Genomic DNA, 25,756 nt, shown 5'->3' on the forward strand with positions numbered 1-25,756 from the left:
TATAAATAGAACTGATAATTGTGTTTTGAATTTCTGAAAAATACTCTGTTGGAATATTTATTTTCGAATTGCATTGAATCTATACATCAGTTGTGGTAGACTTGACATCTTAACAACATTTGGCCCTCCAATCCATGGACATGGAATATCTTTCCATTTATTTGGGAATTCTATGATTTCTTTTACAATGATATGTCATTTTCCATGTGTAGCAGTCCTTTACATCCTCAGTTAAATTTTTGCCTGGATATTTAATTATTTTCATTGCTTTTATGAATATATGTTTTTCCTTGTTTAACTCCTCAGAAAGCACATTACTATTTTATAGAAACACCATTGAATTTTGTGTGATGTTCTGCATCCTGCCACCTTGCTGAACTAATTTTTAGCTCATGTAGCTTTGTTGTTGTTTTTCAGGACTTTCTAAATGTAGGAACGTGCTATCTGAAAACATTGACAACTTTAAATGTTGCTTTCCAAATTTTATGCCCTTTATTTAATTTTTTTCTTCCGTTCCCTTTGTAGAACTTATAGCACAATGTTGAATAGCAATTGAAAGAAGGGATAACCTTGTCTAGTTCAGTGCTTAAGAAGAGTTTGTCAAAAGAATTGGAAAGGCAAAAGATGATGAGAAAAAATGTTTGGAAACCCTATATCTGATAAGGGTTTGATAGCAGAATATTGAATGATATCTTGCAACTCAAAAAAAGGACAAATAACTAAATTAATAAATGGGCAAAATGAATGAATAGATATTTTTCCAAAGAGGAAATGCAGATAGCTAAATAGCATGTGAAAGTATTCTCATCTTCATTGGTAATTAATGAAATGCAAATCAAAACCACAATGAGATGGCATCTCATACCAACTAGGATGGCTGTGAATAAACAAACAGGACATTACAAGTTGTTGAGAGGATGTGGTGATATAGGAACAATTATTCGCTGCTGGTGGGAATCTGCAATGTTAAATCCATTTTGGGGTTTGGTTTGTTGCTTGTTCAGAAATATAAGTTGTCTTACGTATTAGTCTTTTCTATCTGACATTTCCACTACTTGGGACATATTCAGGAGTTCTGAAATAAGGGATACAAATAGATATTTGTACACTGATGTAATAGCAACATTATTCCAAAAGATGGACACGACCGAAATGCATATCAACAGATGAATGGATAAACAATATATAATATATACATATGATTGAATATTATTCTGTAATAAGTAGAAATGAAGTCCTTAATCATGAGAGAACGTGGATGAACCTTGAAGACATTATGTTAAGTGAGATAAACCAGGCACCAAATCATAACTATTATATGATCTCACTGATAGGAACTAACTATAAAATGTTAACTCATAAATATAAAATACAGATAGGTTACCAGGATGTAGAAAGAGGCTAAAGACTGGGGAACAGTTGCTCAGTATGTGTAGTATGTTTAACTAGATTGAACTTAAATGTTTGGAAAAGGATAGAGGTTATTGTAGCACATTATTGTGAGAATAATTAACAATACTGAGCAGTGTGTGACTGTGGACAATAGAGGAAGTTTAGAGTTAAAATAAAGTTGGAAGGTAAAACATGGGACTGTATAACATAGCAAATCATATGGCTGTGACTTGTGTACAAATATAAAACATATTTAGAAATTCTTTCATGAACCAGAACAAATGAAAGATACTATTATAAGAAGTTAATAATAGAGAGGTTTGCCTCTTGCAATCTCTTGTCTAGACTTACCTGTAATATTTTAATATTCTTTCATCAGCAGTAACAAAAGTTCCATGCAAGAACTATAAGTCAACAATGTGGAGATATAAGAGATATAGGGGATTTGTGTTTTATGTTTTATTCTTATTTCTCATCTTGAGTAATGAAAATGTTATAAACTTAATCGTGCCCTAAATTTATTTGAACCAGATGCATGGTGTGTGAATATATCTTAATAAAATTACCAAGGTAATGTCATTGCAATATTGGGTTAATGAACATGCCATGTATTTCACAAAAGCTCTAAAATAATTGAGCATAGTAAATACATTTATATTTACCTGTAATTGTAATACATAATTTTTCAAATAATCCTGTAGATGTAATTTATTTTTTAGTGGTACCAAATGCTGCCAAGGGTACAGCAATATTCAACTAAGATTGGTTTGGGATTTCAAGGTTCCTTTCCCACTTCTTTTGTACTAGTAGGTATTCTGAGTGTGTGTACATTTGAATTTAATTGTCAGAGCATAATACAGTGTATAGATAGGGGAAATTTAAGAAGTGGAAGACCACTTTGCTTTAGTTAAGAGAAGGAAGTGAATGGAGTGGAGATTCCTAACATGTAGCACCTTAGGAAACACAGTTTTCAGAAAGACAAGGGTATTCTTTGGAATGAATTAGCCTGAACATGGCAGTATATGGCAAAAATGGAAAGAAGTAAACTGATTCATCAGATATGAAAAGGATAAAATAATGGGAACTGCACTTTAATTTCATGGAGAATGAGTAGTATTAAGGGTAATTCATGATGCTTCATCCCTTGATTTAACAGAATAGAAGATAAAGAAGCATCCTTAACATGATAAAGGGCATATATGAAAAGCACAGTGAATATCCTACTTAACAAAGAAAGAATGAAATCTTTCCCTCTAAGATGAGGAACAAGGCAAGAACGCAACGTTGTACATATTACAGAGTATAAATTAAGACTACTTTATTAAATTTATTCCTTAGTATTTATTGGTCTATTCCTGGTGCTATTTTGAATGGAAATATCTTAACTTAAATCTTACAATATTCATAAAGAGTGTATGGAAATGCAACTGATTTATTTAACTTGAGTTCTGAAAACTTGCTGAAGTCATTTATTAGTTCCAACAGATACTTTGGATTCCTGAGGATTTTCTTAAAAGCTTACATGCACTTTGAAACAAGATCATTTAACTTCTGCCTTTTCAATATATCTTATTTCTTTTTCTTCCCCTGTTCTTCCCTAAACCTTTAGAACAATGTCAAATAGAAGTGACCAGAACTGACATACCATCTTTTTCTGTTCATCTTGGGAAAAAGTATTATGCGTTCCAGCATTCAGAATGATGTTACTTCCCAGTTTTTGTCAGCTTTTTTGCCAATCTAAATAATTTTCTTCTATACCTAGTTTGTTGGGTATTTTTATCATAAAATGAATGTTGGCTTTATTATCATATATGTCCTGTCTCAGTAGATGATCACGCAGTTTTATTTTGTATTCTATTCATTTAAAACATAATATTAATTAAATTAATGCATAATAAATCAGCCATTCATTTCTGGGCAAATGGCATTCAACAAGAGCTCAAAATTATTTTATATCTAACTAAATTTTTCAATCTAAAGTTTTGTTGAGAAAATTGTTCCCTACTCTTAGGATACATTAGTATCTTCTTTTATTTTGTTTTGATGACTTTTTCTGGTTTTAGTTTTAGTATACATGGGCCATAGAAAATCAATTGGGAAGTGTTCCATTTTTTGAAATATAGAAAATATATTTGTGAAGAATTGTGATTTTTTTTATTTTAATGAGAGGTAATATAGTGCTGTGAAGCAATATGCACCTTTGTCTTTCTTTATGGGTGGTTGTGATTAGTGACTCAATCTCTTCAGTTCTTATATGCCTATTCAGATTATTTATTTAATTTGAACTTAGTTTCTCTATTTTGTGTATTTCTAGGATTTTTTTCCATTTCATCTAAGATGTCCAATTTATTAGCATATAATATTTAAAGAGTTTCTTGTAAACATAATTACAGATGTAATGCATTCACTCGGATTCCAACCCCTAATTGGGAATTCTAATCATTCTGATAGTCTGTCATTTCAAAAACATATTTGAACATGTCTTCTAATTAAAAAAAAATTATTGGAAATTTCATCTCCAGAATTTCCATCTGATTCTCTTAAAATATCTACCTATTAATTGATACTATATATTAGGTATGAAATTTTCTTATATCTTCCTTAAATTCTCATCAAGCTTTCCTTTAGATTTATGGAAATATTTATAATATCCACTTTCTTATTTTCCTTTGTTAAATATGAAATATGTGTATTTCCATAGAAAATTTCTGTTGCATCTATGTATAGGCCAAAATTTCATTTGAAATCAGGCAGTGTTGATAGCGTATTGGAGCAACTCCAGGTACACCCCACGCACCTTGTTTGCCTGTATATTTGGTAGGTACTGACTGCAAAAATTCAGTGAAGTATTCCTACAGTACTTTATTATGTCTCTGATATTCCTCCTAAGAGAGTTACAAATCTGTTTATTCCCTTTACTAGGGAATAAATACAGCTGCTTTACTAGGAGTACTCTCTCAGCAATTTCTCTGGCCACATTAAAACGTTGTTAAACATGGATCATTTTTGGTCAATTGCTCCATTTGTTACAATTATACCCTCAGTCCTTAATTAATCTGCATTCTTATCTTATCAAATTTAGGGTACTTTTGATGTTTCATTTTGAAGTCAGCATTTGGTGCTTTTTTCCTAACCCAAGAGTTTTTTTGTTTTTTTGTTTTTCTCAGTTTTCAATTGTAACCTATCTGCTTTTCGGTATAGTCTTTGTCTTAATTGGGTGTAGTAGCTTGTTTCAATTCACTTCACCACAATGTACATCATTTGTGAGAGAGTCCCTAATTTAAACTTCTTCCAATTCTGGTCAAATGAAGACAGCCTCTTTGGGAAGTATCTGCCTATGGAAGCACCTACTTTAATACCTGTTTCCCCTCACCCAAGCCAAAACCTTAGAACAGAACTAAGAAGCTGAGGATGGAAAAGCACATGCTCACTATGAGAAATACCCCCAGCTTAGGAACAAAGATTTTGGTAAAGGAGGGGGAAAATACTGAAATCCTCCAGTCTTGTCACTCTTGACTTGAAACCATGGCCTTTTGAGCCAAGATGGGATGTTGTCAGGGTGTCTACACCAAGATTAATACTCAATTGCATGAATGGGTGTTCTAGTTTGCTAGCTGATGGAATGCAATATACCAGAAATGGAATGTCTTTTAAAAAGGGAAGTTAGTAAGTTGCTAGTTTACAGTTCTAAGACCAAGAAAATGTCCCAGTTAAACAAGTCTATAGAAATAACCAATCTAAGCCTTCCAGGGAAAGAGACCTTGGTTCAAGAAGGCCAATGGAGTTCAGAGTTTATTTCTTGGGTGAGAAGGCACATGGTGAACAGGTTCAGGTTTTCTTTCTCTTCTGGAAAGCCTTGTGGTGACCACAGCATCATCTGCTAGGTTTCTCTCCTGTGTTCCTTTCATGAAGCTCCCCGGGAGGTGTTTTCCTTCTTCATTTACAAAGGTGGCTGGTGGACTGTGCTTCTCATGGCTATGCCATTCTGCTCTCTCAGATTCTCCCACATCTGTAAAATGTTTCCACTTTTGTAGGATTCCTGTAAACTAATCAAGACCCATCCAAATGGGTGGAGACATGTCTACACCTAATCTACCTTAACAAACACTCTTGATTGAGTTACACCTCCAGGGAGTTGATCTAATTACAAATTGAAGCATACAGTGTTGAACAGGGATCATTCTGCATTTATGAAATAGGATTTTGATTAACACATGGCTTTTTAAGGTACATAGATCCTTTCAAACCAGCACAATGGGTTTTACGTGAATACAGGAAAAACTACTTCTTGCTTATACTCACTCTGCACTTGGCTTCAGAGTTCTATGTCAGGATGAGACCTGTTGATATCCTGATCTTCCTGGAAGAAAGGCCTCTTTTTCAGGGCACTGAATGGGAAAAGGAGCCCTGTGACTTGGTTGCAACAATCTGGGAGGAAGCTCTTCTTTAATCACCTTCTTAATTTAGTTGCAGAAAGGGATGTTCTTGATTCAAAGAGCAGAGACATTTATTTTTACTAAATTTTCACAGATGTTTGGTCATTTGCTGTTTGTTTTTTGGACCATTTCACAGAATTTAAATAGTTTTGTGGGATTTATTGAATAATTTTTATTAGTTTCCTCTATAATTTTGCTGAGCAAATCTCTATGTTTTGTAGCAGCAACCAATCTCCACTACAAGATTGGTCCTGATATTTGTGCTACTTGAGATTAGTTATCATTCTAGAATTTTGATAAATGGAATAATATATGATGTGATTTTATTTGTTTAACTTTTTTCACTCAGCTTACTTATCATTATCCATTCTTATGTATTACTGACTCTCAAACATTCATTGATTTGAAGAGATAGTATTTCAGTACATATATATGCCTGTATTTGTTTATTAATTAACCAGGTAAGTGACATTTCAGTTGTTCCCAATTTCTAGAGGTATTATAAAGAAATTTGCTTCTCAGCTTGGGGATATTGATATGTAAGAAATTATTCCTAGTATTCTTACAAGTAAAACAAACAGACTACATGTAAGAAAGTAAGCTGTCAAAATGGATTCCATACATAAGCACTCTTCAAAAAGTAGTTACATAATAGATCCCAAAGTTTGTCATAGATTACCATATGATCTACTCACAGTTTTCCTTCTAGCTGCTACATAATATAGAAGGCTAGAAGGAATAAATATTTTTTATCATCACAATTGACTTTTTTTCGTTTTTTGTGAAAAATAACATATACACATAAAAGCAGTAAATTTCAAAGTACAATGCAATTGTTGACAGGTTTCAGAGCTTGGTATGAATTGCAATTCCAATATTTTTGATTTTCATTTCTAGCTGCTCTAAGATACTGGAAACTAAAAGAAATATCAATTTAATGATTCATCAATTATATTCATTTGTTAAATCCTACATTCTCTGTGTAACCTTACCATCATTTTTCATCTAGTCTACTCTTTAGGGGTATTTGGACTATAGCCATTCTAAATTTTTCCTGTTGGAAGGAAATTTTTTCCTATAGTTTTCCATATAGATGGAATTAACTGATGTTCTGGAGAGGACAAGTTGAGCCTTCTACATTTCTGGACTTATCTGGTACAGGGACCCATCAGAATGCTGTAGGTTTCAGGAAATTTACTGCAGTGCATGGAATCTCTGTAAAATCTTATATATTGCCTTACATGTTCTTTATGATTGTCTGGAATGTTTTGTTTGGGATCTGGCATGTTATGATAGGTAGCAATGTCTAACTGATATGTGCATAAGAGTGACCTCCAGATTACTCTCAAATCTATTTGAATTCTCCCAGCCATTGATACTTTGTTAGTTCCACTTCTTTTCACCGTTTTAGGCCAGGAAGGAATTGTTGATCCCATGGTGCCAGGGCCAGACTCATCCCTGGGAGTCATATCCCATGCCACCAAGGAGAGATTCACCCCTGGATGTCATGTCCCATGTGTGTCCCATGGAGGGGGGAAGGCAATGATTTCCCACGCAGGTTGGTCTTAGAGAGAGTGAGGCTATGTCTGAGTAGTAAAAGATGTCCTCCAGAAGAAACTCTTAGGCATACCTATAGGTAGGCTAAGATTCTCTGCTACCTACATAAGCTTCATAAGAGTGAGATGCACGACCAAGGGCTTGGCCTATTGATTTGGGTGTCCCTAATGTTTGACACAGTATCAGGGGATTCCCTGGTGGTAAAATTAAATAATTTCATATTTTTCACCCATACTTCAAGGGACATTAACAATACTTTTTGATTGTCTGCTTAATATGCTCTGGAATGCATCCAGACATTACATTATGCTCTACAGGATTGAAGGCCCTCATTCTTATTCTGCACTCCCTGTATTTCAGTTGTTCAATGAGCTATCCAGAAAGGGTGAGTTAGATTATGTGCTACCTAAAATTTAGATTCAGGACAAAATAATTCTTTCTTTCTTTGATCTCAAAGAGTAGGTGTGGTTCTAAAATATAGATAATGTATTCCTTACCCCGTGTTCTAAATTACTTTAATTTGACCTGATCAGCTTCATTCTTATGCTTAAATATCAGGTTATAGACATTAAAACAACCACCCCAAATCCAGAAGTTATAATTATCCCTTCGTACTAGATGTGTTTGTTATAAGATCTTATAATTTAGGCCTCTGTTTTCTTATAAGCATTTTCTAAAGGAGACCATACAATAATTGTTCTTTTGTTTCTGGCTTATTTTGCCTGACCAATGTCCCACTGGTTCATTCATGTCACTGCATGCTTCACAACTTCATTCCTTTTTGAAGCAACACAATATTCAAACACATGTATACACCATCGTCCACCAATCTACTTCTTATTTGGTGCAACTTTCAGCCACCTGCATTCGTTAGGCATCATGTACAATGCCCAAAGTCAATAGTTCATCAACACTCTCAATTTTAGATCACATCATTGTTCCCAAATGAAATATATACCATAAACACACTCTTACCAAATAAGAAATCTAAACCTCCCTTCTTTTTTTTTTCATGGGCAGCCACCAGGATTTAAACCTGGGTTTTTGGCATGGTAAGTGAAGAGGATTTTGCCACTGAGTCACCATGGCCTACCCTCCCTTTAATTATTTTCCATCCCCCCACTATTTACCCCTGCTGTTGCTATGATGCTGCTGATTTTTCTTATTAAACATAGCCCATAGCAGACAATAGGATTTCTCTCCCAGTACCCTGGCTTTGTACATGAATCAGACCTTTGAAGCAGTTCTTGCAAGAACTAATTTCTATTTCTAGTGTTAATCAGTGTGCCATATATGTCCATACAACCCCTTTTAATCTTGTTTATCTTCAATGTGGTAATATTACTTATAGACACACTGGAGAATAATCTTCCTATCTATCTATTCTCTTACGTTTGAGTTCAACCTCATTAGCTAACCATTCACCTATCTCTAGCTTCTATGTATCTCTAAGTTTCCTATATTCTATATTAAGAGCTTCAGCTTTTACCTTTACCAAGGTCATAGAAGTGGAGACAGACTATATCTGTGCTTTTGCATCTGGCTTATTTCACTCAGCATTATGTCCTCAAGGCTCATCCTTCTTATCATTTGCTTCAGAACATCATTTCATCTTACAGCTGCATAATATTACATTGTATGAATATAGCCACATTTTTCAATCCGCTAAAACTCTTAATGGGCATTTGGATTGTTTCTATCTTTTGGTGATGTGAATAATGCTGCTATGAACATCGGTGTGAAAATGTCTTTCTATGTCATTCCTGTGAGCTCTTCTAGATATATACAAAGAAGTGCTATTTGCTGCTTCATAGAGCAACTCAACATTTAGTTTCCTAAGGAACTGCCATACTATATTCCAGAGTGCAATACCATTATACATTCCCAGCAGCAGTGCATAAGTGTCCCAATTTCTCCACATCCTCTCCAATATGTATAGTTTCCTATTTGTTTAATAGCAGTCATTCTATAAGTTTGAGGAGGTGTCTTATTGTGGTCTTGATCAGCATTTCTTACAGCTAATGAAAATAAGCATGTCTTCATGTGCTTTTAAGCAATCTACATTTTCTTGTCAAATAAATGTCCATCCATATTGTTAGTCTACTTTATAATTGGATAGTTTGTTCTTTTGTCTTTGAGTTGTATGATTTCTTTATGTATACAGGATAGCAACCTTTGTTAGATGTGTGATTTCCTAATATTTTCTCCCATTAACTTGGCTGTCTCTTCACCTATTTGACAAAGTCCTTTGAGGTGCAGGAGAATTTGATTTTGAAGAGTTCCCATATATCTACTTTGCTGTTGTTGCTGTCTGTGATTTGGTTACTGTGTTTAGGAAGCTACCTCCTTTGACTAAGTCTTGCATATGTCTCCTTACATTTTCTTCTAGAAGTTTTATGATACTAGTTTTTATATTTATGTTTGATCCACTTTGAGTTAATTTTTGTACAGTGTGTAAGGTAAGATTCATCATTCAATTTTTGGCTATTGATATCCAGTACTCCCATGCCCATTTATTGAAAAGTCTATTTTGTCTCATTCAGAGGATTTGGGAGTCTCGTCAAGAATCTGTTGACCATTGATTGGTCGTCTATTTCTGAACTCTTGATTCAAATCCAATTGGTCAATACTTCTATCTTTGTGCCAGTCCCATGCTGTTTTGACCACTGTGACTTTATAATAAGTTTTAAAGTCATGAAGTGTTAGACCTCCCACTTTGTTCTTCCTTTTTAGGATGCTTTTGGCTCCTTGGGTTCTCTTTCCATTCCAGATGAATTTAGTAAGTATCTTTTCCAAGCTTTCAAAGTAGGCTGGTAGTATTTTGATTGGTACTACATTGAATCTGATGATCAATTTGGGAAAAACTGATAACTTAACTACATTCCACTTTCCTATCCATGAGCAGATAACATCTATCAACCTATTTAGACTTTCTTTGATTTCTTTTAACAATGTTATATAGTTTTCTATGTACAGCTCATTTATATCCCTAGTTAAGTTCATTCCCAAGTATTTGATTCTTTGAGTTGTTCTTTTTAAAAATTTTTATTAATTAAAAAGATACAAGAAACAAACATTCCCAACACATACACTCAGCAATTCACAATATCATCACATAGTTGCATATTCATCGTCATGATCATTTCCTTGAACATTAGCATAAATACAGAAAAAGAAATAAAAAGACAACAGAAAAATATAACAAACAGAAAAAAAATTACAGGACATACCCCTTACTGATCCCTTTCATTGATAACTAGTATTTCAAACTAAATCTATTTTAACACTTGTTCCCCCTATTATTTATTTTTATTCCATATGTTCCTCTCATCTGTTGACAAGGTAGATAAAAGGAGCATCAGACACAAAAGTTTTCACAATCACACAGTCACATTGTGAAAGCTATATCATTACACAATCATCATCAAGAAACATGGCCACTGGAACACAGCTCTACATTTGCAGGCAGTTCCCTCCAGCCTCTCCATTCCATCTTGGATAACAAGGTGATATCTACTTAATGCATAAGAATAACCTCCAGGATAACCTCTCGACTCTGTTTGGAATCTCTCAGCCATTGACACTTTGTCTCATTTCACTCTTCCCCCTTTTGGTCGAGAAGGTTTTCTCAATCCCTTGATGCTGAATCTTAGCTCATTCTGGGATTTCTGTCCCATGCTTCCAGGAAGATCCACACCCCTGGTAGTCAAGTCCCACATAGACAGGGGGAGGGTGGTGAGTCTGCTTGCTGTGTTGGCTGGAGAGAGAGGCCACATCTGAGCAACAAAGGAGGTTCTCTTGGGGGTGACGCTTAGGCTTAATTTTAAGTAGGCTTGACCTATCCCCTGTGGGGTTAAGTTTCATATGAACAAACCCCAAGTCTGGGAGCTCAGCCTATAGCTTTGGTTGTCCACACCGCTTGTGAGAATATCAAGAATTCAACATGGGGAAGTTGAGTTTTCCCCCTTTCTCACCATTCCCCGAAGGGGACTTTGATTAAATCACTCTGGAATTCATCAGGGCATCACCTGGACAAACCAACAAAATGTCATGTCCTATACAAAGTTCCATGTACTTAAGGTGTTCAATCAACTATCCACATAAGTTATATTAGGAGATGCACTAGTCAAAGGATAGATTTGTACCAAATAAACATTTTTTGCTTTAGTCTCACACATTAGTTGAAATTTTAAAATATTATGTACCGTCTATTTTCAGCACACTGCAGTGATGACATTCTTTTGTTCTTCCTCATCCAAAAAGATTTTTTAAATCTGTACATTTAGTCACTATCATTATACACTCTAGGCATTCCTAGATTACACCATCCAAATCTTCATCATCTATCTTTCTATGTGGTTTCATTTATGCCCCAGCCCTCCTCCCTCCATCATTCTCATATGCCGCTTCATTCAGTGTTCTAACATAATTGTATTACAGTTAGGTAATATTGTGCTGTCCATTTCTGAGTTTTTATATTCTGTCCTGTTGCACAATCTGTATCCCTTCAGCTCCAGTTACCCAACATCTTACCCTATTTCTATCTCCTGATGGTCTCTGTTACCAAGGAAATTTTCCAAGTTTATTCACTAATGTCAGTTCATATCAGTGAGACCATACAGTATTTGTCCTTTTGTTTCTGGCTAATCACACTCAGCATAATGTCCTTAAGGTCCATTCATGTTGTTTCATACTTCATAACTTTATTCTGTCTTACAGCTGCATAATATTCTATATTATGTAAATGTCACAGTTTGTTTAGCCAACTGTTTGTTGATGGACATTTTGGCTATTTCCATCTCTTGGTAATTGTTAATAATGCTGCTATAAACATTGGTGTGTAAATGTCCATTTGTGTCCTTGGCCTCGTGTCCTTTGAGTAGAGACAGCATATAGATGGGTCCTTTTTTTTAATCCATTCTGCCAGACTATGTCTTTTGATTGGAGAGTTTAATCCATTAACATTCAGTGTTATTACTGCATGGATAGTACTTTCTTCTACTATTTTGCCTTCTGGATTTCATATGTCATATCTAATTTTCTTTCTTTTTACCTTTACTCATAGTTTTCCTTTCTACTCTCTTCTCCACACCTCTCTCTTCTGTCTTCGTATCTGTCTCTAGTGTTCCCTTTAGTATTTCTTGCAGAGCTGGTCTCTTGGTCACAAATTCTCTCAGTGATTTTTTGTCTGAAAATGTTTTAATTTCTCCCTCATTTTTGAAGGACAATTTTGCTGGATATAGAATTCTTGGTTGGCAGTTTTTCTCTTTTAGTAATTTCTATTATCCCACTGTCTTCTTGCCTCCATGGTTTCTGCTGAGAAATCTGCACATAGTCTTATTGGGCTTCCCTTGTATGTGATGGATTGCTTTTCTCTTGCTGCTTTCAAGATCCTCTCTTTCTCTTTGACCTCTGACATTCTGATTATTAAATGTCTTGGTTTGTTCTATTTGACTATGTGCAGATTTCTCAGCAGAAACCATGGAGGCAAGAAGACAGTGGGATAATATAAATTACTAAAAGAGAAAAACTGCCAACCAAGAATTCTATATCCAGCAAAATTGTCCTTCAAAAATGTGGGAGAAATTAAAACATTTTCAGACAAAAAATCACTGAGAGAATTTGTGACCAAGAGACCAGCTCTGCAAGAAATACTAAAGGGAACACTAGAGACAGATACGAAGACAGAAGAGAGAGGTATGTCTTTCTATTTGGATCTATTCTCTTTGGGGTATGCTGCACTTCTTGGATCTGTAATTTTCAGTCTTTCATAAAAGTTGGGAAATTTTCCGTGATAATTTCCTCCATTAGTTTTTCTCTTCCTTTTCCCTTCTCTACTCCCTTGGAACACCCACAACACGTATATTGATGTGCTTCATATTGTCTTTCAATTCCCTGGGTCCCTGCTCATATTTTTCCATTTTTTCCTTATAGTTTCTATTTCTTGTCGAATTTCAGATGTTCTGTCCACCAGTTCAGAAATCCTATGTTCTGTCTCTCGAAATCTACCATTGTAGGTTTCCATTGTTTTTTCCATCACTTCTACTGTGTCTTTCATTCCCATTAGTTCTGTGATTTGTTTTTTCAGACTTTCAGTTTCTTCTTTTTGTTCTTTCCTTGTCTTCTTTATATCCTCCCTCAATTCATTGATTTGGATTTTGATGAGGTTTTCCATGTCTGTTAGTAGATTCTGAAGTAATTGTTTCAGCTCCTGTATGTCCTTTGAATTGTTGGTTTGTTCCTTTGACTGGGTCATATCTTCAATTTTCCTAGTGTGATTTGTTAGGCATTTAATTACCTTAATTAGTTTATTCTGGAGATTGCTTTCACTTCTTTTATCTAGGGTTTTCTTGCTGGATGAATTTGTTGTATATCTGTTTTTTGACATTCCATTCAGCTTTATCTGGACCTTTAGCTTAAGTTTTCTTTAACAGAGGATAATTTTTCAGTTCTTGTTTTCTTGTTTTTTGTCCTGCTTGTGTGGTGCCTTTCCCCCACACACACTTAGGAAGGTCTACTTAGATATTATAGACCCCATGCAGATTTTCCCAGACCAAACTTATCAGAAGGAAAGAGTCACCTGTGTCAGTTTTCCCTGAGGGTGAGACCCAGCAGGTTGAAAGACTTTCCTATGAAGCCTCTGGACTCTGTTTTTCTTATCCTGCCTGGTATGTGGTGCTTGTCTGACTGCAGGTCCCACCAGCATAAGATGATGCGGTACCTTTAATTTTGGTGGACTCTCCCTGCTGGGGGTGTGGTGGAGACAGAGGAGAGGTTGTAGGCTGGTTTTAATGGCTTTAAATTACCAAGCCCTTGTGTCTGAATTCCTTGATGGAGGGATTCCACTTGAGTGGGGCTTCACCCCTCCCCTGGGGAAGTCACAAGCTCCAGATAAGCCCCCAAAAGAGTTCACTTCTGCCTATGCCTGGGGCAGTTGCAGCCTGAAATGTCCTGCCGCTGTATCCAGAGGCAGTCAAGCCTTTGTAAATAGACAGCCACAAAAACCTCTCTTTCTTTCTTTTCTTTCCCTCATTTTTCTGTCAGTTCTGCCCCTTGGGTGCCAGGGCAAAAATGAGCAACCTCTGCTTTGATCAGGTTCACCTAATCTGGAACCTATTTTTAGTAGTCAGAATTTGTTACTTAGTTCCACAATTGGCGTTTGAATGTGCCCAGTTCCTGCTGCTGGTAAAGTCCTTTCCTTTCCCCTCTCTGGGAAGCGGCCTGTGGGGGAGGGGCACTGCTTGCTACAGCTTGGGGAACTCACAGTTTTGGAGATGCTTGCAGCCGGTCCAGCTTGTCCAGACTGGGGGACGCTCTGTGTCTGGTCACTGACATGACCCCAGGAGCTGTTCTGTACTGTTTCTGGTTATTTAGTAGTTGTTCTGGAGGATGAACTAAAATGTGCACTTTGTTAAGGTGCCGTCTTGACCCGGAAGTCCAGACTGAGTTGCTATTTTGAATGGAATTTTTTGCTTAACTGACTCCTTAGTTAGGTCACTCCTTGTGTATAGAAACATTACTGATTTTTACACATTAATTTTATATCTTGCCACCTTGCTGAATTATTTTATTACCTCAACTGTCTTTGTTGTAGATATCTCAGGATTTTCCAAGTTTAGTACCATGTCATCTGCAAATAATGAAAGCTTTACTACTTCCTTTCCAATTTATATGTGTTTTATTTATTTGTCCTGCCTCATTGCTCTAGCTAAAACTTCTAGCACTATGTTATATAATAGTGGTTCCAATGGGTATGCATGTCTCATTCCTGATCTTAGGGGGAAAACATTTATTCTTTTTCATTGAGTACAAAGATGGCTATCAGTTTTTCACGTATGCCCATTATCATACTGAGAAAATTACTTTTGATTTCTATCTTTTGAAGTGTTTTTATCTAAAAGGATGTAGAATACTTTTCAGCATCAATCAAGGTGATAATGTGATAATGTGATTTTTCCCTTTTGATTTTTAACGTGTTGTATTACATTAACTGATTTTCTTGAGTTGAATAATCATTGCTTTCTTGGTTTGAACCCAACATGGTTCTGGTCTATAATTCTTTTAATGTGTTGGTGAATTTGATTTGGTAGTATTTTGTTGAGAATCTTTGCATCAATGTTCATTAGGGATATTAGCCAGTAATATTCTTTCTAATAGCATTTTTACCCACTTTTGGCATTAAAATGATATTAGCTCCATAAGATGAGTTAGGAGTCTTCATTTTTCCTCAGTTTTTTCTTTCTTTCTTTCTTTTTTTTTTTGAAAATATTTGAGTAGGATTGGTGTTAGTTCTTTTTGAAATGTTTAATAAAACTTCCCTGTGAAGCCGTCTCACCCTGAGCTTTTATTTGCAGGAAGATTCTTGATGACTGAATGTCTTTGCTTGAGATTGGTTTGTTGAGATCTCTTATTTCTCCCCAAGTCAGTGTAGCTTGTTTGTGTGTTTCCAGGAATTTGTCTATTTCATCTAAGTTGTTTAGTTTGTTGGTATATATTCATTCATAGTATCCTCTTATGAACCACATCTTATTTCTGATTCATTTTATTTGCATCCTCTCTTTTTCTTTGTCAGTCATGCTAGTGGCCCATCAATTTTGTTGATTTTCTCCAAGAACCAATTCTTAGTCATATAGATTCTTTCTTTTGTTCTTTTGTTTTACCATTCACCTTACTCTGCTTTAATCTTTGTTATTTTTATTCTTCTATTTGCTTAGGGGCTAGTTTATTATTCAAGTTCCTCCAGGTGAGCAGTTAAGTCCTCAATTTTTGCTATTTCTTGTTTTGTAATATAGGCATTTAGGGCAATAAATTTCCTCTCATACTGTCTGTCTTTACCACATATCATAACTTCTGATAAGTTGTATTCTCATTTTCATTCATCTTCATATAGTTACTGATTTCTCTAGGAATTCCTTCTTTGACCCACTGGTTGTTTAAGAATGTGTTATTTAATCTCCATATATTTGTGAATGTACTTGTTCTTTCGTGGTTATGGAGATTCAGCTTCATCCCATTGTTAACAGAGAAAACTCTTTGAATAATTTCAATGTTTTTAAATTCATGAAGACCTGTTTTGTGTTCCAGGATATGATCTATTCTGGAGAATGTTCCATGAGCACTAGAGAAGAATATATATCCTGGTGTCTTGAGATGAAATGACCTATATATGTCTATTAGGTCGAATTCGTCCACCAAGTTGTTTAGTACCTATATTTCCTTGTTGATCTTCTGTCTAGTTGTTTTATCTATAGAAGAGAGTGGTGTATTAAAGTCTCCTATTAGAGTTTTCAAAGCTTATATCACTCCCTTCAGTTTTACCAATGTCTGTCCCATGTGCTTTGCTGCACCTTTTTTAAGAGCATAAATATTGTGATTGCTATTTCTTCATGGTGAATTTCCCTTTATTTAATATTTGGTGTCTTTCTTTGTCTCTTATCATGTCTTTACATTTAAAGTCTATTTTGTCCAATATTATTATCAGTGCTTCTTCTTTCTTTTGGTTACAATTTGTGTGGAACATCTTTTCCCATTCTTTTACTTTCAATCTATTTGTAAGTTTGTGTCTAAGAGGGGGCGCTTGTAAAGCAGCATATAGCTAAATTATATTTCTCAATCCATTCTGCCAATCTCTATCTTTTAATTGATAAGTTTAATCAATTTACATTCAAAGTTATTTGAAAAAGCATTTCTTGAATCTACCCCCTTATCTTTCGGATTATATTTGTCAGATTTTTATACTTTTTTCCCTCTATCTCTTTTCATCCTTTATGTTACCCTTACTGGTACTCTACAATGCTGTGGCTTCATCCAGATTTCCCTCTCCTTTTTTTTTTTTCATCTGGCAGAGCTCTGTTAAGCATTTCTTGTAGGGCTGGTCTTTTCTTGACAAATTCTTTGAGGATTTGTTTGTCTGTGAAAATTTTAATCTCTCCCTCCGTTTTGAAGGGAATTTTGGCTGGGTACAGAATCCTTGGTTGGAAGTCTTTCTTTTTCAGGATCTTAAATATATCATACAACTGCCTTCTTACCTCTATAGTGCCAGTTGTGTTGTCTGAATGTAGTCTTACATGATTACCCTTGTATATAGTAGATTATTTTTCTCTTACCAGTTTCAGGATGTTCTGCTTTCTTCAACACTTCCCAGACTGAATACCATGTGTCTTGGGGAAGGCCTATTTGGAATTATTCTAATTGGAGTTCGTTGAGCTTCTTTGACTTGTATATTTATGTCCTTTATAAGAGTTTGGAAGTTTTCCCCCATGATATCTTCAACTACTCTTTCTATCTCTTTACTGCTCTCTTCTCCTTCTGGGATACCAATGATTCTTATATTTGCATGCTTTGATTTGTCCATCAATTCTCTGAGATCCAGTTCAAATTTTACATGTTTATTTCTGCTACTTTGTTTTGATTGTTCAAAACCAGTTGCCCGGCCCATTAGTTTGCTTTTTCTTTCTTCTGCCTCTTCAAATCTGCTGTTGTGTTCTTGGGTATGTTTTTTATTTGGTCAAAGGAAACTTTAATCTCTGTGATACCTGCTATTTTTCTATTTTTTCAGCTTCCTCTTTATGCTTTTCTACTGTCTTCATGATCTCCTATATGTCATTAGCCATTCACTGGTTTCATCTAGCAGAGTTAAATGAATATTTTTGATTAGTTGTTCCAATGTCCGTGTCTCCCCTGGTGTTTTAATTGAGTTGTTAAGCTAGGCTACATCTGTCTGCATCATAATATTTTTAGTGATCGTCTATTGTCTTTGTGCCAGCTAAATATCTGGACTGATTTATTTTGGAAGTTGATTTGTTTCAGTGTTCTAAAGGCTTGTATTTGTGGGTTGATATGGGGCTGAATACAGGGCACTGGGTAGGACAAAAAAATACAGTGATGCATTGCAGCATATTTATAGGTGCAGGTTGTGGATTCTAAGGTGGTGTCCTTGAGCATGGGTGCCCAGTGGCTGGGGGTGAGGTGTGGCTGTGCAGGTGCATGGGTCTTGGGGTTAAGGCCCTGTTGTGTGCTTGTCTAAAGCATGGGGCCCTTTGTGCACATGTGCAGAGTTATGACAGCATGTTGGCATTGTGCCTTCATGGACTATGGATTGATATGACCTGACTGCACAGATCAGCATTTTCCCAAACTTGGAGGGTGTGCGTGGGAATTTGGGACTGTTGTAAATGGAAATACCTCTGCACAGAGCTCAGGAGGGGTGGGGTGGGGTGGCATGACTGTAAGGGCTGTGGGCAGGTGCAACCTGGCTATGGAGGTAAATGCCAACAGCCTTTATGTGCTGGCAACTGCTTGCAACCTGAAGAGACTGGCAGGCAGTGCTCAAGAGAGGTGGATCAAGAATGTGCTTGCACCAAAAAGGTGAGTTGGGCTGCATTTGGTATGGGGTTTTGAGGCAGCTACATGGGATCTGTTGGCAGGGTAGAGGTGCTTAGAGTGCACATAATGGGGACAAGTGACAGGGTTCAGGTCTGTGGGCTGTGGAGTGAGTCGTGGGTCACAGGGCAATTCTGGAAAGGTAGCGAGTTCAAGGAATGTGGCTTGGCTTACTTCCTTGTCCCATTCTCCTGTTTGTGCACTCCTAAGGGCTCCAAGTTTCTGCATTAGGTTCTTTGCATCAGCCAGACAGTCTCTGGTTCTCTGCTTCTCAATTCCTCAGCTTTTGAAATCAGGGCCATCCCATGTGGTGCAGAATATCCTCCCAGGTTCTTACAACCTGTAGTTGCCTTCTCAGTCTCCCTCTTATCCCTTTTTTACCTATTTCTTGGAGCAGGGTTGAACTCAATCTATCCTACCCTGCCATCTTCCCAGAACTTTGCATTAACTTTATAAATGGTCTCAGAAGTCTTCCTTGGATCAAAACCTAAGGTACTGTTATCATCCTAATTGTATTTCATATTTAAATTTTATTCATATAAATTATATATATGTATAATCAGTTTGCATAAATCAGTGATGATATTGTAAGCAAGAGCATCATCATTTATGATACTTTAAATAAATACATGGACTTGGTCAATGAAGTCACAAAAGACAGATGCAAAAATGTAGTGCTCCTGGGTCCTGTAACTAAGAGAGGGCAAGCATTTCTGTTTCATCCATTTTCCACTAAAGATATGGCATATTACTGTAGTTGAGTGACGGTGGTCATTTTCATGGATTTTTGAGAATAACAATTTACATTGAGAAGGACAGCACTGCATGGGGGTATGCAGGATCTCACAGAAAATTTGATGGAACTTGGTGATAAATATTTCGTTGCTATCTTGAGGAACAATAAGGAAATGAATTCTGCCAATTGTTCTATATTTTTGGTCCAAAGAGAAGAATGCATTGGAGGAACTGAAAGAGAATATAGAGTCATGAATGATTTATAAAGTTTCTTAATCATGAAAGTTACTTCCAGAATTACAGATAAATGCAAATTATTTATTACATTTAGTATGACCAAATGCCATATAGTACTTTACTGGCTTGAAGAGGTGGAAACAAAGAACACCGTGAGAGGATGCAGGACTGGAAAGATGGAAGATGCTATAACCAATAGAACTATATATTTTTCCTTACCAAATATTCTGTATGTGTAGAATGCATTAAGTATTTGAGAACCAGTAATTTACTTGGGATTGATCCTAGAAGTGACTGGAAAAAAGATGTGCAAAATAGATAGGCCATTGGAAGAAAATAAATTCACCATTTGATAACATATACATTAATGTTTAGAATATCCCTGAAATCAACTTATTATGGGACTCAGGTTATGATTTTCAATCTGAATCAAACATTGGGCATCAGGCTTGGGAAAATGAAAAGTTCAACTCAAATACAAGAGTCTAGTTGATATTATCTTTGCAGTCAATAACTCCCTCATTATATTGTTGCTTCTGCAGCACATACTCTAAATGTGGAATGCTGTGGAGATTAGCATGGCCCCTGTGAAAGAAGGACATGCACATTCATGAAGTAGTCTGTATGTTTCAAAAACCAAAATTATGAATAAAGTTGAAAGATAGAGTATAGAATAGAAAAAAAATGAGCAGTGTCTCAGGGATTTAAGTGACATTGTGAAGAATACATAAACACTTTTTAAGGATATCCCAAAGGAAAAGAAGAAAAGAAGGGGAAAGGGGCAGAAGGAATATTTGAGCAAATAAAAGATGAAATTCTGAACCTCTTAAAAAGACCTATAGATGCCCAAGAAGTACAAAGTTCTCCACAGAGAGCAAATCTTAATACACCTACTCTGACTCATATACTAATCCAAAAATGATAAGTTAGAAACATCACAAAACATCAACCCATGTGGAGGAGCTGGCTGCAATAAAGGAAAAGAGAGAGAGAAAATTGATAGGGCATACAAAAGCCAAAGGGCAAAATAGCTGAAGTACTGCACTTACAGTAATAACACTGAATGCTAATAAGGTACCTACAAAATCAAAAGACATCGATTTGTAGAAAGGACAAAAAGTATGATCCAATGTTACATTTTTTCCGCCCCAGAACACAAATATGTTGAAGGTGAAAGGATGCAAACATACATACCATGCAGATGCCTATCAAAGAATGAATGGAGAATAAAAACAAAATGAGTGGATTTTTAAAACGTGATACATACAAGCCACAAAATATTATTCAAGCATAAAAAGAAGGGAAGCCTGATATACGCAACAGGAATGAAACTTGAAAACACATTGCAATAAGTCGAACACAAAAGGAAAGATATTCTATATTCTCACCTATATGAAATAATTAGAATAAGAAAACTCTAGAAATAGAGTCAGAATCTAGAAAATAGGTTACCATAGGCTGGATTTTGATTGAAAACTTGGAGTTAATATTTAATTTTACAGTGTCTCCATTTAAGTTGATTTAAAAGTTTTGGAATAGGATGGCTGTGATGGTGATAAAATAGTGAGTGCAATTAAAAGAACTGAATATATATATATATGCGACGGTGATGAACAGGGGAAATTTTAGGTTATGTATATGTTACTAGAATAAAATTAAATGAACGAATGGTGGACTGAATAATATAGTAAAACCCATTGTAAAAAATGGAATGTAATTAATATTCAAAGTATAAAAGTGTTTTTTTCATGAATTAAAATGAATATAACACAGTAATAGAAGGTGGAACAAATAGGGTGTTATATAGGAAAAATCCATCAACCTAAACTATAGGCCATAGTTAATAGTACTGTAAACTATTTTGCATTAATAACATTGGTTGTTAATGAGGTACCTACAAAATCAAAAGACATAGATTGGAAGGAAGGACAAAAAATTATGATCAAATGTTACATTTTTTCAGCCCCTAAATGCAAATATGTTGAAGGTGAAAGGATGCAAACATATATTCCATGCAAATAGTAAACAAGAAAGAGTTCCATTATCTGGAAGAAAAGGGCCATATATTGCAAAGTGTCAACAATTTTTAGATAAATGTGAATGCTATACTTCACAGGATTTTTCTGTAAACCTACAACTTATCTAATCAAAAACATGAAAAACAACTAAGCCATAAGAAATTATATTGAATTATAAGGAATTAAGAAAAAAATATATTATATTTCAATTTGCATTTTATGGAAGGACTGTTTATAAACAGGTAGTCAATATTTCTCATTCTTGAACTAATGGCAGGCATATCATTATAAAATTCAAGATCACTAGGGTCTTATCTGAATGAACATTGCTTATATATCAGAGTCTTATATTTTTTGGAGATTTAAAATAAATTTAATATTAATTGGGGGAATTAAGATTTAACTTTTTCCCTGAATCACGTTTACAATATTTTACATGCTGACAGTCAGGAAAAGATCTGATTGCCTGTTATTACATTTATCACAACATGAAAATACATATACAGAAGTTAATTCATTTTAGAATTATTTGTAATAACAGAATATTGGAAAAACTTGAACACCCATGCAAATAGGAAAAGGTTAATGGGTGATGGGTTATACATGTAATGGAGAATAGGAAACTATGGAAAATGAACTATTTTAATGAATAACTATACAATGTACAGTTATATTACTAAGAGAAAAAACACAATGCAACCAATTATCTATAATATATTTAATAGAATAAAGACAGGAATAAAAAACCAAATACAACCATCTTCTAATTTTTAGAAAAAATATCAAAATAATAGCCAGAAAGGCCTGAGATGCATTACTGACAGGGAGTTAAGGTCAGGGAGAGAGAATGGGGGAGTAGGAATGGGGCAGTGCAGGCGAGGAGGGAATAACACTGTTTGAAGGACAGTTTATGTTAATGAAACTAAGTTATGTGGCAATTCTCAACATATTATAAATATAGATAAATATTAAAATCCATCACTATGGGAGAGAAAATCCAAATGTAATACAAGAAGACCTAATATTTTATCTAAGTTTACTAGAAATGAATGACATAACCACTCTGAAGAGAATTTAAATGTAAATAATTCTAACTAACCTGTGAAGGCAGTATTTTCATAATATACTCTATGGCTAGCATACAAATGGAGGGACACAAGCATTGCGTTCTTGATAGAAACTCTGTTTTTCACAGAAGTATTGCTTTTCAAGTCTGAAATCACTCTTTGCATAAAATAGAACTGAACAAATAAGTAAATGTATTATAAATGATGAAATTTGGATTCTCTGTCAAAGAATTTAAAAAATAATATGGAAAAGAGTAAAGTTAGAATAAGTACTGGATCCTATGATATCATGTTTATAATATATATGCAGATGGACAGAAAAATTAATGTAGGTCTGTGTACATATATCAGTAAATATACATATATATTCCACTTCTTACTATTAATGGAGCTAAGAACAATCATGTTCCTGTAACAATCACTAAACCTGGAAACCAGATTCTGCAATTAAAATAGAGGGTGTTTTTATACTTGGAAAAAGATGTGGGACGCTAAAGAACAAGATAAACCAGGATACCCTGAGGTACAGGGAAGTAAAGAAATATTCACAATTGACAGAGGCATGTATAAAGGATAGGGAAACCAAATTGAGAAGATTTCAATAGATAGAAATTGAATAATTTAAACAATAAATAAATAACAATAATAGTGGATTATAACCTAAAAGATAAATACTCATGAGTCCATATTATTATGCTTAAATAATTCAATAAATATCCTCCAGAAAGAGCCAACCCTGTTGACACCTAGATTTATGATTTTCTGGCTCCATAATTGTGAAAGAATAAATCATAAATTTCTGTTTTTTTTTTCCTGCTATCTGCTTTGTAATAGGTTTTATTAAATTCTAAGAAACTATTAAAGAGGGAAATGGAAAATCACCATGGGGTCAACACCACAGTTCTAATGGCTAGTGCTAACAATCTCAATGGAAGCTAAAATTAAGAGCCAAAAGAATGATTGGTGTGCCCCTTTGAAGCTGTTATTGCAACCCAGAAAACCATGTCCTTTTCCTAATCCAGTCTTTTGAGATGAGACCTGTTATCTAAGATGGAAACTTTTGGTTAGATTCCTTCATGGAGATTTAACAAACCCTTTGTGGTTGTGGATTTTGGGTTAAATGGAGATATGACTGTGCATCCAAGGTGGGACTTGAGTAGTTTATTAGAGTTCTTCAAAAGGAGAGACACTTTAGTAAAAGCTTTAGAGCCAATGTGAGACTAAGATGTTTAAGAGATGCAGAAGGAAAATGTCCTGAAAGAAGCTGTTTGAAACCACAAGCTAAAGGACAAGCGGATGCCACCTATGTGACTTCAACATAAATAGAATAATTTCTGGACACATTGGCTTTTTCTATTTTTTTGAGTCAAGTTGTCTTTCCTTGGATGCTTTGGGTTAGACATTTTTATGGCCTTACAACTTTAACCTTGCAACATAATGAATTCTGCATTTAAAAGTTGTTACATTTCTGGTATATTGCATTCTGGCAGCTTTAGCAAACCAAAAAAATGAGGAAACGGATGTTTGCATTATGATAAAGAAACTCCCTGCATGATACCTATTATTCACAAAGTAAATTCTCACAGTCTTACAATGCATAAGCATGACAGACACATTAACTAATTGATAAAAATAAACAAAAGTTCTAATATATCAATATTATGTTTCTTTTCACATAATGCAAGAAGAAGGGTAAAAATCATCTTTGTAGTAATTTATCCAATAATAGAAAACCTCAGTTTCATCATGAGAAAACATCAGGTAAACAAAAAAGGCAAAACATCAGACCATTTCTCTTCAAAAGTGATAAAGTTCTAGAAGACAAAAAAAAAGACTGAAAAACCCTCACATACTGGAGGAGATTGAGAGGACATGACAAGTAAATGCAACCCCAGATACTGGAAGGATACATCAGAAGAATATTAGTGCAAAAGCTCATGAAATTCAAATCAGGTCCAACGATTAACCATAGTATATCAATGTTAATTTCTTGATTTTGATGTGTACTGGAGTTACATAAACAACATGAACAAAAGCTGGGTAAATAGTATACAGGAGCACTATTCTTTTGACAAATTTCTATATATCTGAAGTTAGGTCAAAATAGGATTAAAAAATGGAAAAAAATGTCCTTTCTGCCTGCTACAGTGTGTGGGAAACATGTAACTCTGCCTAAGATTAATTATTAGTATATTCGAAACAGCCTGCATGATAGAACCCTTGTTGTGAGTGAAAGTGAGGAAATTCTCTGATGTAGCTATCCATGTACATTTTAAAATTTAAAGAATGATTCTTTACAGAAGCCCTCAGACCCCATCTGTTACTCTCAGAAAGGTTTCATTCAAAATTTTATATGATGTATCTGATAATAGTGGCCGGAATAAAGAAATGTCTTTATTTTGAGGTTTTGCATCTTTCAGTGCTGTTTTCTCCCTGGAGCCATCTTATAACCATCAGTTCATCGTGAACATAACCTTGATTGATGTTAAGCTATAAATGTATATTTGGAACCTCCTCTGTCCAGAAACTCTGATTGTTGGGGTGTCAGCAGTGAACAAGAATGAAAGCATTCTTGCTCACAGAAGGTCACAGTTGTCTGGAAAGACTCATTCAGGGCACCATAAAAAATGCTGGAGCTTGGAGATTATTTCAGTAGGACTTTTATCATGGAAAATCACGTTGAAATAAAAGGTGAATTAAAAAGGTTTGCCATGGCCTCACCAGTGAATGAGGTTTAAGAGGCTGAGTGTGAGGAAGAGTCCAGTTGCATGCAGGCATGTACACTAACGAATCCAGTGGAAAGGTGTTATAAGCACCTCCACAATAAATGTGCATTGTAGAATTGAGAACTGTTAGCTGACTCTGCATTTCCCATGGCAATGACTAAATTGCTGAAATATGCTAGATGTTCAAAGAGAAATATTAAATTAAT

General features: G+C 35.1%; 2 pseudogenes across 1 annotated transcript in view; one reads left to right on the plus strand and one right to left on the minus strand.

Annotated features, from left to right (window-relative positions):
- The window catches only part of LOC143675573 (immunoglobulin heavy variable 4-39-like), a 39,864-nt pseudogene that overhangs the window by 9,951 nt on the left and 4,157 nt on the right, over positions 1 to 25,756 (minus strand). The window contains exon 3 of the transcript XR_013171655.1: positions 17,523 to 17,545. The product of XR_013171655.1 is annotated as an immunoglobulin heavy variable 4-39-like (transcript). The remainder of the gene's footprint in view (positions 1 to 17,522; positions 17,546 to 25,756) is intronic.
- On the plus strand, positions 20,270 to 20,369 carry LOC143678547 (U6 spliceosomal RNA; annotated as a pseudogene).

Source organism: Tamandua tetradactyla, chromosome 3, assembly GCF_023851605.1.
Source record: "Tamandua tetradactyla isolate mTamTet1 chromosome 3, mTamTet1.pri, whole genome shotgun sequence".
NCBI lineage: Eukaryota > Metazoa > Chordata > Mammalia > Pilosa > Myrmecophagidae > Tamandua > Tamandua tetradactyla.